Source organism: Mytilus galloprovincialis, chromosome 6, assembly GCF_965363235.1.
Source record: "Mytilus galloprovincialis chromosome 6, xbMytGall1.hap1.1, whole genome shotgun sequence".
Taxonomy (NCBI): Eukaryota; Metazoa; Mollusca; class Bivalvia; order Mytilida; family Mytilidae; genus Mytilus; species Mytilus galloprovincialis.
In genome coordinates this window covers 18,463,205-18,478,731 of record NC_134843.1, presented here as the reverse complement: position 1 = coordinate 18,478,731, position 15,527 = coordinate 18,463,205, and the positions used below count along the sequence as shown (strand labels likewise).

Here is a 15,527-nt window from a genome sequence, read left to right as displayed (position 1 = left end):
CAGACAGACAGTTCAGAGTGCTGAGTCTATTTTATTATTGGAAAAACATGTATGAAACATTGTCCATTTGTGATGTTTAACAGCGTGCTAAACAGTGGAAATTGGACCAATCATTTTCACTATGGTTTACAAGCAATGGAATCAACAACAATCATTTAGGTTTTGAATTACCTAATTGTAGGATGTGTCTTGCTAATTGTAATTTTTTAAAACTATTATCTCCCCTTAGAAGGAACGTGATTGGTGGGTAAAGCGAGAACCAGACGAACCAGAACTGGACACGTTGTCTGAATAGATCAAAGCTTTTTGATCATGCATTCAGAAGCGCAGTTAAAAACCTCGATTTACTATGTGCACAAGGGTTTTTAAAGCATTCAAGAACCCGGAGGTTGCGGATGCTTCATCCTATTTGCATGGCAAATATGTCGTTGTTTCAGCAGATAAAGCCTATAAAACTATTGTCATCGTATGTAAAAACCATTATTTGAAATGTATCACAAAGAGCTTAGAATTATCAGAAAAACTGGTAAACCTACATATTCTTTACCATAATTTACAAAGGATAAAACTTAATAAAATCACAAATCTGTCCTTCTATATGTTGGTATCTACATAAAAAAAACGAAGAAATTTTGCCATCATTATACTGGATTTCAAAAGTTCACAAAACTCCGTATAAAGAACGATACATGTTTAACATAACATCTTTTTAAAGAATTCTTTCTACAGTAAAAAATGGCATTCAAAAATATTGTGATGAGATATGTGGATACTCAAAAGGTCTAAAGATATACATTTAAATCGTAGATCACAATAGCTGCAAATTGACAAACTTTAGATTTTTCTTTGCTTTACACTACTATCCCCAATGCTTAATTGAAAGATCAAATTAGCCAACTCATTAAACAGGTCCTTTTTTCTATAAAAATGGGAATCGTCGATACAAATTTATTGTTTTGGGTTATAATAATTCTTATTTTGTGAAGCACCACACTGATTCTACCAGAAAATATACTGAAGATGATATTATCAAAATGCTGGAATTTTTGAACGACCATATATTTGTTGAGTTTGAAGGATTGATATTTCTAATGTGTACTTATTGTGCGCACCTACAGGCCGATTTATTTTTGTACTCGTATGAAGAAAAATGCATTCACAACCTTCTGGAAGACAAAAAGAAAAAGCAACTTTCGAATTTCTTTAATTTCACTTTCAGATATATTGATGGTGTCCTATCACTGAATAACCCATATTTCAGCCAGTATTTATATCTCATATTTCCAAGTGAACTTGAAATTAAGGATACTACTGATAATAGAAAGAGTGCTTAATACTTTGATCTTTTCCTCAATTTTGACAAAGATGGACGAATTCACACTAAAATCTATGACAAACGGGACGATTTCAACTTCCCAACTATCAATTTCCCATTTCTCGGCAGAAACAGACCTCTGCCCAATCGTATGGTGTTTACATATCTCAGTTGATACGGTATACCCGGGCATTTTCACACTATACGGGCTTCATTATACATCAGTGTACTCCTTATCCAGAAACTGCTCCAACAAAGTTATGAGGCGGAAAGATGAAAAATGACACTCAGTAATTTGTTTATTAGATAAATCACGAATTCGTTGTTTGATACGATGTGTATGTATCTTAACAAACATTTTTTTAACGTCTTATATTGTGGTTTACCTTTTACGTCGTCTGCTCTCTTAAGTACCGAACGTCACCTATTAATATGACTATTGTTCTGAGTGTGAATTCACATTGCTATAAGACGTGTATCGGTATTTGTTTATCCAGCGTTCATATATTGAATTACGAATTCTGATCGGATATTGTTTTGTGGCTTATCGTTTGTAGTTATGATTCTATTTTTTATGTTTTATTCATATGTTAAAGTAAAGATAATTAATCACCAAGTTCATTTGTATGGTTTTAATTTAAAGCAACAGTGTGCACAGGATTTATATATTTGTTTTACACAGTTTGATTTGGAAGAAAGGCCGACATAGTTAGATTGTGCAGTAAGTTGCACAAATAATAACACAATTCTATATTAATATTTTGTAATTGTTATAAAATACATCAAATAACATAATTAAAAATCTAATATTGATTTATATCTATTTTTTAGAAATTTACCAGTGACGTTTCTTTTTGTGGCGTTGATACATGTATGTGACAGACACACAGTTCGTAATATAATAATGCTGTTTTTGTGTACTGTTCTTTATTAATTCGTGTTATTCGTTGTTTTTCTGTTGTTGACATGTCGATGTTATGTTGTCATTTAAGAGGTATGTTTAACATTGCCATAAAGCACGAGGTCTAGCTAGCCACAAAACCTGGTTCAACCCTCCATTTTTTTTCAAAATGTCCTGTTCCAAGTCGGGAATATGGCAGTTATTATCTAATAGTTCGTGCCTATGTATGTTGCATTGTCGTTTGTAATTGTTGCACTTTAGTTTTTTTTCGCTGTTTCAGGGCAAAACGGACATGTAAGATTTACACTGTGTATATTGTTTTTTCGCTGAATGGGAAAATGCACGCAAAAATCAACAATATGACATATGTTAAAAAAATTAAAAATATGAAATTGATAGGTAATCGATCACAAATATATACGAGTAAATCAAACAAAAGTTAAAAATTAGGAGAACATTTAAAAAGTGATTTATTTTTATTATATTTTCACATTAAATGCCTATTGTTTGGGCTATGATACCTGTCAATACAATAGCTCGTCACTAATTAGCATCTGATTGCTGTGTTCAAAAGGTGTGACACGTATATTTAAAGCTAATATAATTATCATGAAAACAGAGATTTCAATTAAGTTTGCTCATTCTTGTTATCTGTTGGACAACACAAAAGATTCCATAATTAACAGTATAATATAAAAAACTTTCAAATTTTGATAAATCTGGGAATATGTAGGGAAAATTACGCTTGGTCATATTTTCGCGTTTTGTTAGATATCGCGAACAAAGCGAAAATTAAATACACGCGAAAAAACCCCGATATACGATAATATAATTAAAAAATAATTCATAGGGGATTGAATATATCGTGATTTTACCACGGGTTGGCCCTTTATGACAAATGCTTTACCCTGAGCGATAGCGAGGGGTTAAGCATCGGCATAAAGGGACAACCCGTGGTAAAATCACGATATATTCAAGCCCCCATGAATAATGTTGATTCTAATAGGACAAATACGGCAATTGTTTTGGATCGAAGCGCTCTTGGTGAAGGCATTATTTGCCGTTCCCATAAATAAACGCACTATCAAATTGACGTAAAAGAACGGAGCAAACTGAATTAGTAACATGCTTCAACTGTTTACAATAACAAATTTAGATAGGTTTAGGATGAAATTAAATGATTATTTTATATATATATATGTCTTATATGTATACAAAAATGGCTTATATAAAACAATTTAGCATCGTTTGTTTACGTTTCTTTGTTTCACAAGCGTGTATTTTCCCGTAAAATGCTTATATTCTGATGTCATCGTTCTATGACGTCGGGTTGCTCATTCATAAACAAGCATGTGAGGTGGGGGGTACGATCGAAACAGCTCAAACAATATAATCATGTTTTACCACGGGTGTGTACTCAAAGCGTTTGAAGGACGTCATGTTAGTAGTTATCAAAGGTACCAGGATTATAATTTTGTACGCCAGACGCGCGTTTCGTCTACATAAGACTCATCAGTGACGCTCATATCAAAATATTTATAAAACCAAACAAGTACAAAGTTGAAGAGCATTGAGAATAGTTTATTACAACATGTGAACCGCAGAGTAACAACGGACATCTTCCATTCGCGAGAGCAAAGCACACAACAAACAGTGACGCATTCCATACTATTTACAAGTTATTTTACAAAACTCTAGCTGATTATAAAGATATTGACAGTCTTGAAAGCCTTCTAATTAATGCTGGGATGACATCATAGTTGTTCGGACTAACACAATAGTTTATCAATAGAAAATGTAAATTAACTCGTTTATACTGCAATCAGCTATTTTACTATACAGATAAAGCTATACGTATAAACGTTAGCTTTATACGTCAATGACCCCAACTAACCTATTAGCCCCACCTACTTACCGGAACTACCGTATTTCATCAACAACGTCACGTCACAACCATCACAACGTGTAGTAACAATGGTCAAACTTTTATGAATTTAAACTTGTTATGTCTTCAAATTGGTAATTTATATACCATGTTTATCAAATGTTATTAATTGAGTTCATTTTCACTTTCTTATTCCTTAAAATGTCAATGTTTTACCGCCTGGACTACGCTCATAGGGAAATACCCTAAAATGGTACCCCAAGAGGGAAATTCCAAACACTTTATTTTTTAACAATGTTTGTTAAATATTTTTTTTATTCTTTTTTTAATTTTTTTATCGATTTCAGTATAAAAACAATATACGTATAGTGTCTTGAAATATGAAATTTATTTGTATTCGGCACGAAACAGGGGAAATGCTCGGTAGAACCTCGCATTTCCCCCGTTTCTAAGCCTCATACAAATAAATTTCATATTTCATAACACTATACGTATATTGTCTAATTATACTATCTAGTAAGATATATGTGAAATTTACCGAACATACAGAATACAAACCACAAACGATAAACAAAACACAATATCCAACCGAACCCAAAAAGACACATCTGGCCTCAGATCACAATTAATTCCCTTTGTTCGTGGTCTAGGAATATATAGTCCCAATTATTATATAGGGTATTTCTTCCCAAGTAATCTGTCTACTATTTTCTTTGAAATGTTTACTATTTAAGTGGTCCTATCAGTTGCATATATATTGAAATAAGTAAAACATGTGGAAAACAATTATTGTTGAAAGTGAAAGTAGTGATTTGGCCAAAATGAAAGTAGGGTAGAAATTAGCCTTCGTCATTTATTCAAGATTCAAATCCTACCATTGGCATGCTAATAGGGCCCTCAAAAGAAAAAGCACTGATGCATTGTCCTGGGACAAGCATATTTTATTAGAATAATAATGGTCTATAAGCAGTTAAATTTATTTTATGTTTGTGGCGGTGCAAATTTTTTAATTCACTTTAACTAAAAAATGCATTGTAGCCAAGGGGAAGAATAATTGTGTTCTGAGGCCTAGGAGATGAGTATGGACAAAACACAATTATTGTAAATAAAGGGTTTAACAGGTAACAACATGATCTTTGTCTGATTACTTTTCAAGAAAGAAAACAGAAATTACACAAAGTCTATCAAAATAAGACATTTTTACCATATTTGGGCATATGATGCAGATATTGGCATTTTTTACAGTTGACCTGATTTCTAATGAAAATTAAAGGAATACAATTGTGAGAATGTACCACATTACTTAATTAAATCAATGAGGGTACCTTATAAATACAATTTAGTAAGGTTTTTACAAAACTGAGTTGATCCTGGGACATAACATGACATACAAAGACATTTAAAAATAATGAAAAATAAATGTTTTAAAAAATTTAAAAGTGTCAAGTCTAAATTACTTTTAGTTGTTTAGAAGTAAATAACCAATAGGTGGGATAGAATGAAGGGAAAAAATCAATTTTTCAGTGTCTTTTCATCCACAATTATGCTTTTTATGTCTGTACCTTTATCATACTGACCAATGCTGATTTAATAAACATAGAGATATAGATATGAAAAATAATGGCACATAAGTGGCAGTTTGCTTTAGCAGTTGTTTCATTTTAACTAAATACAAGTTATGTTAACTGGATAAAAGGCTTATTTTGGGAAAACAATACCAAAAAAATGTTTTCTGTGTAAAAGTTTGACTGAATTCTTAAAACTTTGCAAATAGAATGTTCCGCAGACATATATACTAATATAAAAACATTCCAAACTTTTTTGTTATTTGTCAGAATGTAATAAAATTTGGCATTTATACTACGAAGATATAATGCTAAGTAACTGTGAAGTTTCATATGGATACTTTAATTTTTTGAGGTCTAATAGGCCTCAGATCACAATTAATTCCCTTTGTTCGTGGTCTAGGAATATAGTTCCCAATTATTATATAGGGTATTTCTTCCCAAGTAATCTGTCTACTATTTTCTTTGAAATGTTTACTATTTAAGTGATCCTATCAGTTGCATATATATTGATATAAGTAAAACATGTGGAAAACAATTATTGTTGAAAGTGAAAGTAGTGATTTGGCCAAAATGAAAGTAGGGTAGAAATTAGTCTTCGTCATTTATTCAAGATTCAAATCCTACCATTGGCATGCTTATAGGGCCCTCAAAAGAAAAAGCACTGATGGATTGTCCTGGGACAAGCATATTTTATTAGAATAATAATGGTCTATAAGCAGTTAAATTTATTTCATGTTTGTGGCGGTGCAAATTTTTTAATTTACTTTGACTTTAACTAAAAAATGCATTGTAGCCAAGGGGAAGAATAATTGTGTTCTGAAGCCATCTTCACAAAATACATTTTATAAAAATTTCAATCAACTTTTTTTCATTATTTGAATTAAAGGCGTTTTACATCCTGTATTGCCTATTTGTCAAGCAAATTATTTAAATTTGTTATATTAGTTCAACAATAATTGCATTCGCTCCCTATGCACATAACTTGGCATTGATGAAGCAAACCTTTAAAAAATGCGTTCACTTATAATAGCAGTAAAACTTCAGATGAGATCATACACGATATTTAAACATACCTAAATCATGACACAAAGCAGCTATCTCTATACACAATTTATCCTTATCAGACATTTCAGCTTTTTCCAACCTCTCTACATATTTTGGGTTGTCCTTTTTTGTCATTTTGACATCTTCTTGCAGTTTTGACTGTAACTGATTTGCTAATTTACTAGCTAGGTGACATGTTCTACATAAGGAATTTATAGCATGAAGTCATTTATGAAACTACAATGAATAAGTAACAACTAAACACTATATGATCGTCAGTGAAACTATTATTATGTTGTTATATCGCCGAATGACGACGGGTATGTTTAAATAGAAAAAAATACCAAATGGTCATTCAAACTCGAAAGTTTAAAACAAACACAAAACAGAAAACTAATGGCTGAACACCACTTACCCAAGCTACAACCGGGTGATATCAGGTGCACCCAAAGGGTAAAAAGTAATATTGTGAAATTACCAAACTCTATAGAAAATTTAAAAAGTAATAACAAAATTACCGAACTCCTAGGAAAATCGTAAACGGAAAGTCTCTACTCAAATGGCAAAATCAAAATCCCCCACACTTCTAACGAATGGATAACAACTGTCACATTCCTGATTTGGTACTTGCATTTTCTTATTTAGAAAATGGTTGTTATAATTTGGATCCTGCTCCACGTACCTAATCCACATGTGACACCCGTTTATATAAATTTCAATATATCTTTAATTATTATTTTGTGTAATCTTACTCATTTGCTTTGTTTTCAAGGGTAAACTGAATAGTGCTGCTATAAAAATGATATTACATGATTATTTTAAAAAATGCAGTAAACAGACATAAATAACATCTAATTACTATGAAAAATCCATTCATGCAAATATCTGACTAATTTCAGACCTATTGACAACCACGAAATCAAAAGCCCAGTATACAGCACTTTTTATCGGGTACCTTACTTGAAAATTTGCTGTGTATAAAATATTGAAATAGTCGAAAGGGTAAGGGTTTTTTCCTGATATAGATTGTCTTAACCAAATTTGGCACAAGATTTCAGTATTTACAGCTTGACAACTTTGTTTTTTATTAACCCTGTAATCTGTGTTAATTTGAGCGTCACTGACCCGATTTAATTAGACGATACGCATGAATGAAATCATAATGATCCTTGTATATTTGTTTCCTTTTCTAATCATGAATTTTTCCTTCCTCACCAATGAAAAAATTAACTGCCAGGTTGAATTATATGAAATATTAAAATTTTCTAATCTAAATTATAGATTGGCATAGTCGTACTCGTAATTCTCGAGCTTAAAAGCCCTAGAACTTCCGATTTACTTAGCCTACCAACTGTTTTGATTCGAGCGCCTTAGGCAGTTTTCACTCGATGCTTTTAAAAAATATTTTTTTTAGCTTTATTATTGATGTAGGTGTACATCGAATACGATTTTAGCAGTTATGACAACTCTTGTAAAGTTTAAAGGCGTGTCTGGTGTTCTTAAAATTATAGACAGGAATAGGACTTTGGAATATCTAAATTATGGCGTTTCTATTCAGATATATATATATATATTTATTTGATTAGAACTATCGGCTAGTTTATCTACAGACCTACAGATCTATCAAGATACTCACCCAATGCTATGCTCAAATCGGTTATGTGAGGCACCAGGATAGACAAAGTAACATCCACCAAGTTGCTTAATGTTCCTCAGTCTCTGGAACTGTGGGGTGTCAATTATTTTGAACAACAATGGATGTAACGTAATATTACCATGTATCGAATCATTCAGTATCTGAACAGAGAAAAAGAAATAAAAAAAATCTCATTTAAATTTTAAATCTCTTTGCATTCATAAAACTGGACCACACAACACAAAGATTAACACTACGTGTAAAATCTCTATTCATGTGAATAAGGTTTTCGTTTTTATTGAAAAGTATCAAAAGTAAGATAGCGTACAATGATATATATAAAATGTAAATCCGGAAAAAAATATTATCGAATCTTGAAACTTTTGTCAACGTTAACATTAACACAATGCGTATTAGATTATGAAAAGGTGATATTAGGACTACATTTTACGTAATTTAATCATTTTCTAATAGTTTTATTATAAGACGTATGGATCTTCTAACCCTTCCGAAACACCTGCGATCATCCCAAGTTTTGAGTGGAGTTTGTGATTCTCTCAGTCTTTAGTTTTTTATGTTGTGTTTTGTGTTTTGTCTTCAGTTGTTTGTCTATTTGATCTTGCCATAGCGTTGTCAGTTTATTTTCTACTAATGTGTTTGAATGTCGTTACATGTTGCTCAGTCTTTAGTTTTTGTTTGTTGTGTTTTGTGTAATATTAACCATGGCGTTGATAGTTTGTTTTCGATTTCTGAGTTTGAATGTCCCTCTGGTATCTTTCGCCCTTCTTTCATGAACAACTTGACGGGTGAATGCAACAACGACGTTTAAAATTCTCAACAATTTGTTTTTCCAAATGTATTCAATGTACCAAAGTCAAAATATTTATCCTTTTGATAACATTAAAGTATTATAATTAGTAGGGTATAAGACAGTGAATTAATGTCGAATAAATAAGAGACAGGTATATCGGCTTATATCTATTTTAATGTGGTATCATACTATGATAAATATACCTTCGACATGTTGCGCGTTCCTTAATGCTTTCACCACATATACTAACAGCACATATTGAGTCTAATCTACTTTTTCTCAATCTATAAAATAAAACGACATTTTGTATCAATAATAGCCTCCGCAGACAACCTGCTATCTATTGTGTGTTTATCTATGATATAATAATAACCATATTGATAATAATGTATGCTCTCATATCTATAAACATACGAAAAAAAGTATAGCAACCATATACGCCCACAAAATCAAATTGAAATAGAGAATGTCCGTAAAAACTGCCAAAATCATACACTTTATCAATCAATGGAACAATACTCCTTTGTGGACATATTGGTTTGTAAAGAAAGGCAACAGTGGAATACCGCTGTTCTAAAGTCATAAATCGAGTGAGAGAAAACAAATCCGGGTTACAAGCTAAAACTGAGGGAAACACATCAATTATAAGAGGATAACAACGAAACAACAGATGCACTATAGTGCAAAATAAAACCCCAAACGACAAGGCAACAAACTCGGAAACGAACTATAGATAAAAATTGCCATTTTCCTGACTTGGTACAGGACATTTAAAGAAAAATGGTGGTTGAACCTGGTTTTGTTGCTAGCCAAACTTCGCGCAAGGTTAAATATAACACTAAAATGACAACATTATATGACAGGTATACAGTACAAAAAAATGCCAGAACATAAGGATAGAAAAATACTCAAATAAAACAATACAATTGATCGTTTTGACATGTTAATAGTTAACAAAGGTATCGGGCTTATTATTCATTACGCAAGACGCGTTTTCCGTCTACACAAGACATCAGTGACGCTCAGATCAAATTAGTAAAGAAAGCCAAACAAAGTTGAGGAGCATTGATAACCTAAAATTCACAAAAGTTGTGCCAAATACGACTAAGGTAATCTATGCATGAGATAAAGAAAATCCTACGTATTTAAAAAAAATTCATACTTTTGCCAACCGTAAATCTATAAAAAATTATAATTGTAAAATATTAACACAACGTTGACTGCTGTACCCCAATTTTGGACATTTTTACCTATTATGTCTGTTTGTTTTCTTCACACATTATTTTCAATATTATAGAATGTCATGCAAGTGAGAGGTTTACCTAGCTATTACAACTGTATTTATATACACCATTTTCTATACAAAAAAATGGCTGTACTAAGTCAGGAATATGACAGTTCTTATCTATTCGTTTGAAATGTTTGAGCACTGATTTTGCTATCGACTACGTCCGTTTTGAATTTTTCTCGGAGTTCGATACCCCTGATGTGATTTATGTTAAGCCAGGAGGTAATTACTACTGAATAAATTCAGATACTTTTAAAATACAAAAACATGTTCCGATAATATTATTGACTGTTCAAAGACACCTGCTACAAGTGAATCGACTTCTATTATTTCTTCTTGTAAACATAAAAAAGGAAAACATAGCATCTGTAAAACTGATCTACGGACAATGCCGTTTGTGGAATTAGATGCACTTTGTGTAGACTTCTTAATGTTGGTAGACCATTTGCGTAAAAGGACGAATCAGCACCGGTCTGATAATAAACAGCAATTCAGGGTTCTTGATAACCACTTTAATTGACTTGACCATTATGAAAGTAAGCATCATCGAGAACATTGATCACCACTCCAGTAGCCCTATACTGAGAACTCCTTCCCGAAAAGATAGAAAAAATTTCTAGAAAAGGTAACTGGGTACTATAATGCAACATGGTTGCAATGTTATCACCAAAGAAATAGGAAATTTGTCAAGTCTAGCCTGCAGTGATGTAAATGAAATGAGCTTATTCAATGAAATTGAGATTTGAAATTATTCAATACTACTTAAGACACCAGCGTTGTCATGGACATAGATATTTTCATCGGTCTAATGTAAAATGTCTTCCAAATTCAGATCGCCATCTGGGATATTCATGACCTTCTTTCACATCTTCATCACCAGCTATGGTAACATTACATTAGAACAACTCTTTGTTCACTGCTTGTGAATATTCTTAAATGTTTGGGAGATTATGAACTTGACAAAAGACCCATAAAACATTTTCTTCAATATACAGACCGCTCAGTTTAATATGTGATGAAGCTCTTTTCCGTCTTTTTAAATCAGTAGATTTGAACCTTTACATGAGGAAAGGAGAAAATTCCTGTCTATTAAGTTTATAAACAACGGAAACGCTGCAATCAACATTTTTGATCGGAAGATATCAAGACCTTTTTGATAAATATTCCGTATCAGTTTCACAAATAATACATGATGCCATTCTCAATTTTATGATGGTCTTGAAGTATAGATTCTATATAATAATGGTGTTTATCATCTTAATCAAGGATTAAAGTTTCTTTATTTTGTCCTTTGTATATTTTTAACTTTTGAAAAGTTTATTTCGTTTTATGATTTTTTTTAAAATCAATATCTTGTTAGACATGTTTGACTTTTTTTTTTTAACGTTATGGAACGTAACACAATAAACCAATATTTCCTTCCTATAATATCATCTATACTGATTGATATTTGGTATAAATGAAGAAAAATAACACACAGTAAAAAAACTTACATAAAGAAGCCTCCCTGTTCAAATCACAAGTGACGTATATTGTGCAATCACGAGATACATATTTGAGATAAAAATTTACTATCTATATATTATATAGAGTAACATAAATGCATTTACTGCAGAATCTGAAAAAGTTAGTATCAAAGCCAGGGCCGACACTCAGCTAACCGAGAGATTGGTCGGTTAATCTATATTGAGTATGCGGCTATATCGGCGGTGGGTCTGTTAATCGGGTTGGCTAAAGTCTGTTAATCAGGTGTTATCGAGAAAATCATTGAAAGTTCAGCATGTTTCATTGAATAACTTTCTAAATATATGTTTATCATAAAAAGTGTTCATGTCTAACAAAACAATTCAATGTACTGAATTCAGTGGTGTAATTATTATATTTCTAGCTTCGATGTACGATCTATAAAATGAAAAGGCGGGTTACTCATCAATAAATTTATACAAATTTGATTTTATTACTACCACTGGGTCAATGCCTCTGCTGGTGGACTATTAGTCCCGAGGGTATCACCAGCCCAGTAGCCAGTACTTCGGTACTTGCATGAAAATACGGATTTTTTGTGTTATTTAAATTTGCTGTTACAAAATATTAGAAATTATTATAAACTAAGGAATGTATCTCCCTCATGCAAAGCTCTGATTCCTTTCACGAATTTGACTATACTTTTTGGACCTTTTGGATTATAGCTCTTCATCTTTTATATAAGCTTTGGATTTCTAATATTTTGGCCACGAGCATCACTGAAGAGACATATTTTGTCGAAATGCGCATCTGGTGCAACAAAATTGGTACCGTTGATTTTATTACTACCACTGGGTCGATGCCTCTGCTGGGGGACTATTAGTCCCCGAGGGTATCACCAGCCCAGTAGCCAGTACTTCGGTACTGGCATGAAAATACGGATTTTTTGTGTTATTTAAATTTGCTGTTACAAAATATTAGAAATTATTATAAATTAAGGAATGTATCTCCCTCATGCAAAGCTCTGATTCCTTTCACGAATTTGACTATACTTTTTGGACCTTTTGGATTATAGCTCTTCATCTTTTATATAAGCTTTGGATTTCTAATATTTTGGCCACGAGCATCACTGAAGAGACATATTTTGTCGAAATGCGCATCTGGTGCAACAAAATTGGTACCGTTGATTTTATTACTACCACTGGGTCGATGCCTCTGCTGGGGGACTATTAGTCCCCGAGGGTATCACCAGCCCAGTAGCCAGTACTTCGGTACTGGCATAAAAATACGGATTTTTTGTGTTATTTAAATTTGCTGTTACAAAATATTAGAAATTATTATAAATTAAGGAATGTATCTCCCTCATGCAAAGCTCTGATTCCTTTCACGAATTTGACTATACTTTTTGGACCTTTTGGATTATAGCTCTTCATCTTTTATATAAGCTTTGGATTTCAAATATTTTGGCCACGAGCATCACTGAAGAGACATATTTTGTCGAAATGCGCATCTGGTGCAACAAAATTGGTACCGTTGATTTTATTACACTCATAAAATGTACACAAAATGACACATTGGTTAAATTTACTTGCATTCAATATTTTAAACATCGAAAAAAGAAAGGCATTATGTTTGTTAACCATATTGATATCATTGTGTGCAAAATCTTAACGAAAATCTGTATTTTGGTGACACAATCTTTACTTAAAAACCTGGTCTGTTAATGGGTCGGATGTATAAAACCCGGTCTGTTAATTGGTCTGTTAAGAGTTATGAATGGCAATAAAAGGATAATTTTATTGATACATGGGTTGTTATTCGATCAAATTAGTAGGCTCATGACGAGCGGCTAAAATATACGAAAACAACACATGAGCAATGAAATATAACATATACGGAAACAACACATGACATTGAAAATTGATAAAAATGGTTTCAAAAAGTGTAATATTAAAGTAATATTAATTTCATTCAAGAATGATCGCATGTATATCATGTTGATTCTGTTTAATTGTCATGAATGACACAAATTTGTCATCTACATTGGTAACCAGTATATAAATCAGAGATAATCGTCGTAATGTAACTAAACATCAGTAAGTTAAATATATTGGGATGACAAAATATGAAAAATAAAAAGAAAGAATAATGAGTAAGATAAATAAAATGTAGAAAAAAATGACATAACAATTTAAAGAATACAGAAATAAACAATACCCCCAATCCGGACCCTCATGGTATACACGATAATCTTGATGGAGACCCAGAATATAGAATAATATATAAGGACAGTAGAGAGTGATACATTGCTAAAAACGAGAGAAAAATAATACTTGTTTAAGAATACACACATGAAGCACCGATGGCTGTTGAAACAGTAACGGATTGCGATGTACTTATATTGGTGACAAATTCTAGAAGTTTACATGCGGACAACTATTATGGCAGGTTAATGCCATTTTGCGTTTTAGCGCTTCAGCATTTTCGCCTTACATAATCTATATGGCGAAAACGCGAAATTGCGAAGACGAAAACGCGAAAACGCGAAACCGATTTCTCGTTTTCGACTTCGAGTTTTCGCGTTTTCGACTTCGCGATTTCGCCTTTTCGCGATTTCGCGTTTTCGCCCTATAGAATATGAAAGGCGAAATCACCAAAACGCGAAAACACGAAATGGACTTCACCGGCCACCATAGACAACTGTAGTTCTCCTCTGCCCTTATGTAGAAAGGAACTAAACGAAATAAAATGAATTGAAACTTAAAATAACCAAATGTAGCTGCATTCGCTCCTTTCCGTTTACTTCTTTAGAGTGATTTGTAAACAACATATGATTAAGTAATAGAAGAAAAGAACCAATTGGGTTATGCTGACGAATTAGAGTTTAACGTCCAATCAAAAGTATCATGTTCATATGTGAACGACAACACGTTATATGTACCCTGTGTTGTATTACAAAGACACTTTCAGTCGGAATTGAGAACGTGCTACTTCGAACAGACACAAAAATTAAGGCTGATTGAAAACGTCAATAAAAAATTCATGCATATTCCAGAGGCCAATCCATACCATGCTATAAATATTGAAGTGACACACCCTTCAATAAAATGCAAAGAAAGTCAAAATAAAATTGCTCTTTCTAGGATACTGTGGCACCGTATTGTCATTTTTGTTTACTCAGGAACATCCCATTCTTAAATTTTTCAAGGGGAAAATATAAAGGTAGCAAAATTATTGTCGTGGTTAAATAACTCTTAACTGACACAATTTCAATTGTCCAACCCATTAACAGACTTTATTCCCATAAATTTCACTAAAACGTGGTATTATTCACGTTATTTTACAATTATGAAATATTTACTAATGTCCATTTATTTTTAAGAACCACAGTACTGTTTTGTGTCCTTTAAATGATTATCTAAACTTGTTTGTTTCGCCTTTTATTAAAAAATTGCTATGCGTATAAGCATAAACACTACATACTTGCGCGACGCCTTTTAGTTTTACTGAAAACTGCGCAGACTAAGAAATGTTTTTACAAGTGCAAAATGTTCTATGATAGATATCATTTTGTTAGACACTTTTCTTTTTTTGATTTGGTCTTAAAACATGCCA

General features: G+C 32.3%; 1 long non-coding RNA gene across 1 annotated transcript; it reads right to left on the bottom strand.

The window, feature by feature from the left end:
* Nucleotides 1–6,849: 6,849 nt before the first annotated feature.
* Nucleotides 6,850–11,969, bottom strand: LOC143078016 (uncharacterized). The gene is made up of 4 exons (XR_012978997.1): nucleotides 11,942–11,969; nucleotides 9,364–9,444; nucleotides 8,350–8,510; nucleotides 6,850–6,912 (listed from the first exon to the last, which is right to left on the bottom strand). It is a non-coding gene; the product is annotated as an uncharacterized LOC143078016 (long non-coding RNA).
* Nucleotides 11,970–15,527: the final 3,558 nt, after the last annotated feature.